This window comes from Triticum aestivum, chromosome 5D (assembly GCF_018294505.1).
Source record: "Triticum aestivum cultivar Chinese Spring chromosome 5D, IWGSC CS RefSeq v2.1, whole genome shotgun sequence".
NCBI lineage: Eukaryota > Viridiplantae > Streptophyta > Magnoliopsida > Poales > Poaceae > Triticum > Triticum aestivum.
In genome coordinates, this window is record NC_057808.1 from 105,775,644 (window position 1) to 105,781,170 (window position 5,527).

The following is a 5,527-nucleotide window of genomic DNA, read 5'->3' on the forward strand; positions in this document are numbered from 1 at the left end:
TGGCTTTGCCTGGAGTATATTCAATACTCTGATTGTACTCTTGAATCATTTCGAGCCATCGAGTTTGCCTGAGGTTGAGGTTGGGCTGAGTGAAGATGTACTTGAGACTCTTGTGATCGGTGAATATGTCCACTTGTCTTCCCAACAAGAGATGTATCCATGTTATTAATGCATGGACAACTGCCGCCAACTCAAGAACGTGAGTGGGGTAGTTCTTTTCGTTGGGCTTCAACTGAAGAGAGGTATAGGCCACAACTTTCTTCTCTTGCATTAACACAGCACCAAGACCTTGAAAAGAAGCATCACAGAAAACTTCAAATGGCTTGGATTCGTCAGGAGGAGTTAAGACAGGAGCTGTGACGAGTTTCTCTTTGAGAGTGTTGAAAGCAACGTCACACTCAGGAGACCAGACATACTTCACATGCTTCTGGAGGAGGTTGGAAAGAGGCTTTGCAATCTTAGAGAAATTCTCGACGAATCTTTGGCAATAGCTTGCAAGACCAAGAAAACTGCGGAGCTGCTTGACATTCTGAGGAGGTTCCCAATTCACAATTGCGGACACCTTCTCGGGATTAACAGCGATGCCCTTGGCAGAGATGATGTGACCAAGGTAAAGAACTTCATCAAGCCAAAACTCACATTTGGAAAACTTCGCATAGAATTGATACTCTCTGAGCTTGTCGAGCACCAATCGCAAATGTTTGGCATGGTCCTTCTTATTCTTGGAGAAGACCAAGATATCATCGAGATACACCAGGACGAATTCATTGGTATAGGGGTTGAAGATGAAATTCATCATCCGAGAGAATGTTGGAGGAGCATTGACAAGGCCGAAAGACATGACCGTATATTCATAAGAACCAAAGCTTGTTCTGAATGCTGTCTTGGGAATATATTCTTCACAAATGCGAATCTGATGATAACCCATTCGAAGGTCAAGCTTGGAGAATACTTTAGCACCTTTGAGTTGCTCGAAAATCTCATTGATGTTGGGAAGTGGATACTTGTTCTTAATTGTCTTCTTGTTCAATGGACGGTAGTGGACACAAAGTCGGTCCGTGCCATCCTTCTTCTGGACAAAAAGAACACCACAACCCCATGGAGATGAAATCGGTCTGATCAAACCCAGACGCTCTTGTTCATCGAGCTGTTTCTTCAATTCCTTCAGCTCCTTGGGTCCAAGCTTGTATGGACGCTTGCAAACGGGTTCCGTGCCAGGCTGTAGATCGATAACGAACTCAACTGGCCGGTGAGGAGGCATACCCGGAAGCTCTTCTGGAAAGACATCTTGATACTCACGAACGACTGGAATCTGAGAGATGGCATTCAACTCGCCCTTCTCATTGAGAGAAAACAACCGAATGGTTTCATCACGAGCGGCATAAATGATAACATCCTCAGAAGAGTGTGACAATTGAATATCCCTGGCAGCACAATCAAGTTGAGCCTTGTGCTTAGAAAGCCACTCCATCTCGAGAATAAGATCAATATCCGAGTCACCAAGAACAATTGGAGTAGACAAAAATTTATAGTTCCCCATCTTGATGGAAACATCCGGGACCACCAAACTAGAACTCAGACGTTTACCCGGAGAAACGACATCCATGGGTTTACCCAGATGTGAACAAGTGAATTCATGCTTGGCAAAAAACGGTCTTGACATGAAACAAAGCGAAGCACCAGTATCAAATAAGACTTTTGCAGGAATATCATTAACTGAGAGATTACCCATTATCACATCAGTAGAATCCTCCGCTTGAGTTGCATTCACCATGTTGACCTTAGCAGACTTGGGATTATGCTTGACCACCACTACACCATAACAAAACTTAGGGGTCACTTTATCTGCCGGGAAAACTAGCTAGTAGAGGCAGACTATCTGCCAGGAATGCCTTTTGCCGGCAATTGCAAACTGCCCTCGAAAGTCCCGTCGGGAAAGACAATTCCCGACACTTACAAGAAACCCCGGCAATTACTTTGACCTGACTGACCGAAGCTTTGCCGGCAGTTAGCACAATTCCCGGCACATAGATTTTTGCTGGCAGGCTAGCAATGGAGGGCAGTTAGAACAATTCCTGGCAATCGATATGCCCTTAATCAAGTACACTGCCAACACACAAATCCCCTGCGAGTTCAACCGATATCACTTCCCTCCACTCAACTTTGTACAATAATCTAGAATACAATGTAGAGTAATTAAAGTCACATCAACTGAGACATAATATATATCTCAACAATACATCATGTCTGCATACATACATTGGTATACACTTTGTAGGTTCACAAGTCCAGTACTACATCACATCCAAAAGGACAACAATCCATCGTGTCTAGATATATACATAGGCATACATTTGTAGGTTCATATGTCCAGTATTACATCACTAGATATATACCATCATGTCTCAGTAAGAAACTGATCCATCCTAGAGTGCTACTTCATCAGATAGATACTAAAATGTCCATAACTTCTTTAGATGCTAGAAATAGATCCTTTTAGCTCACAGAACACACATCTACGAACTTGTGACTGCGAGAGTAGTATACTAGTGACCTGAAAAAAGAAGTAACCAATTACAGCATCTCACAAGTATTGAAGTTCGAGAATGCATTTTGAAAATCACCTAAAAGCAAGACCTAGTCAGAATTATATTTCTCCCTCCTATCCATATTAATTGATGCTGGGTTAGTACAAAGTTAGTAGAGAGTACAACAGTTATTCCCCTGAAAAATATACGGACACAAGGACCATATACACATACCAAACATGCTTTATGAACAACAGTTAATCCTTGACGTGTCCCAGGATAGCATGCACGTACCCAATCATATCAGTCACCCAACCTTCACCTTGAACAAATACAAAGAAGAAAGCAAGCAACACATCGACGCGAGGAAGCCAATTTTCCGTGAGCCCACACAACTCGTCGAGTCCTAAAATGCACTGATGCATCTTCACATAAAAAAATCCAGCTACTTGTGAGCCTAATCAAATGACCAGCTCTATTACTTCCATGATAGTGGCTGAAATGTCAGATATACTAGCAAGGAAATCATTTACTTGTGAATATTCTGAATGAAGAGCAGAACCTAGAATATTTTTGCCTTTGCTAAAAAAAATAAGAATAAAGATGATAGTTTCAAGTAGCAACTCACCATTTTCCTTTGGTAACGAGCCAAGGAAGCACTCTCTTGACGGTGACCCCCCGATCACATTCGCTTCCACTCTGTGCAAGCACAAGAATTTTCTTTCTATTCCATTTCACACCATTCACCATGACCCAGCAAGGTTTTTTCTACAAAGATCAGAGTGCAAAGTATAAGTATGTTAGGAGAAAAAGTGAATTTGATGGCACATGTGTTCTGGTCCCACCACATGTAAATTTTAAGAGGAAAAGCCAGCTACAGCCATCAACCACAAAATACTGACCAATCTCTCCACAAATAAGACAATATTGCAATGAATACATGTTACACGCCGCTGCAGCTGCATCACTTCATTAAAAAACATAATCACTTTCATAATAGCAAGATACATCTATTCATCACGCTTATTCCAGAAACTTGTCATATTAACGTAGATAACTTAATTACACCATGTACTTTCAGGGAAGGGGGCGAACAACAAAATCATATATCCAACCATCAGATATGACATGCAGTTTTACAAGCTCCCGACCATCTTACATATGCAATGAAAGCAGAAAGACATCTCAGTATCTCACAAACACAACCAGGGCACAAAATGTGGCATTAAGTATAACTAAAGAACTGCATTTCAGAAAATATGTATGCTAGCAGACTCAAAATCAATTGTCACAATGTCATCTGGCCACATTTCTGAACAAGCAAGAACGGCAGACCCACAAAAGCCCATGTTATGTCACTTCTATTTGCTGCCTATATATGCAGAACTGTAAACAAAATATCATAACAAACCCTAGAATGATTATTTGTTCTAAGGCAACAACGCTAGAATCAAAAGGGCTTGTTTCACTGCAGAAATTCTAAACAGCACATATGAATTTGATTGATTAAGCTATATTTGGAGTGGAGATTTGCTTTCAACAAGAGGGGAAGAGAGACTAAAACAGAACATATTTAGTACACCTATCATGCAGCAAAACTCTCGACAATAAACTTTATCTGGACCATTCAGTTACTATCTATAAGTGTTGGAATTCTGCCCATGGATCAATCACATCAGAGACGACGAACACTCACACACAAAAAAAACTTGTAGCCAAGGGCTTGTATCGTGCCCTCTTTTTTTCACTTTTTCTTGTCAGCTTCCTGTGGTACAATGTCACGCACCAGCATATGTGTAAATATGCATGAGACAACCGACCAAGGACCTGCTTGTTCTTGATCTTGAAACCAACTCGTACATGGCCGTCCTAGTACTACCAGTACCAGGACACTTAATCACCGGCCACACTGAACACAATTAGCCTAAACCTACTCAGATACATCTAGTACTCTTCCACGCGTAGACACCTCAAGACATACTTGTAGTTGCAGCCGGTGCTCTCTGTCACTCATCCTTCGTAACTGAAGAACAAAAGACAGAGTAATTTGTGCTGCGTGCAGCTTACTGCAGCGTTTTCTTCTCCTTTTATTTATATGCTGTTACAGTAACAGAATCATCCTAGTCTACCGGCCACGTTTGAGCTAACGGCTGCGCCATCCCACAGCCACTTGCACGCTGCCTCAACGCCGCCATGTCCGGCATGATCTCGTGCCATCCCACAAGAGCGAACACTGCGGCACTAGCTACTGCATGCAGAAAAACAAAGACTACGTGCACGCACCAGAACAGACTCCCGGTGCATGCTTATTCTGACGAAACTGAATAATAAACACTTAGCTAACTGAAGACAGTGCAGCAGGAATTACAGTGGCCAACAATACTAGGGTGAGAAAGTTCTAGTAACTCACTTTTGCGTTAATTAACCTAGCTGAAATAGCAAGCACTTCTCTAGCAACTCGTACATGACTCAAGATTACTCCTAACAGTAAGAAGTAGAGCAGAGGAACGAAAAGGTACAAGAGGGAGCAGCATACGGACACAGGTTGAGGAAAGCAGAAGAACAGAGGGGTTGTGGGCGCCGGACCTGCAGGCTTACCTGACATGGCAGGGGCACACCAAAGGCAACGCAAGGTGAAAGGCGCGTAGAGCTTAGAGGGCACCGAAGGCCAGGCGCAGCCCGCCAGCGCGGTCGCCATGGTGAACAAACTTGCCGGCGCAAGCGTCGACTGCGTGCTCTGGACGGAGGAGAAATCGCCAGGCGGTTTGCGGAGGTCGCCTCCGATGGATCCCTCAGCCGGCCGTCATCGTGAACATCGCGGTGGAAGTGCCAGCGACAGGGGCGGCTTGGGGAAGTGGAGATGACGGAAACAGCTCTTGGTTCGGATGGTGGATAGAGAAGACTGGAGGAGGCGGGTCGATCCAGGGACGGATTTGGGAGATGCGGCGCGCCGGCGCCGGTGTGGGTGTAGAAGCAGCGAGATGTGGGAGGCGATGCCT

At 43.8% G+C, this 5,527-nt stretch overlaps 1 long non-coding RNA gene across 1 annotated transcript; it reads right to left on the minus strand.

The window, feature by feature from the left end:
* Positions 1-2,196: 2,196 nt before the first annotated feature.
* Positions 2,197-5,108, minus strand: LOC123119716 (uncharacterized). Its single transcript, XR_006458796.1, has 2 exons — positions 2,823-5,108; positions 2,197-2,554 (listed from the first exon to the last, which is right to left on the minus strand). It is a non-coding gene; the product is annotated as an uncharacterized lncRNA (long non-coding RNA).
* Between the last annotated feature and the right edge of the window lie 419 nt (positions 5,109-5,527).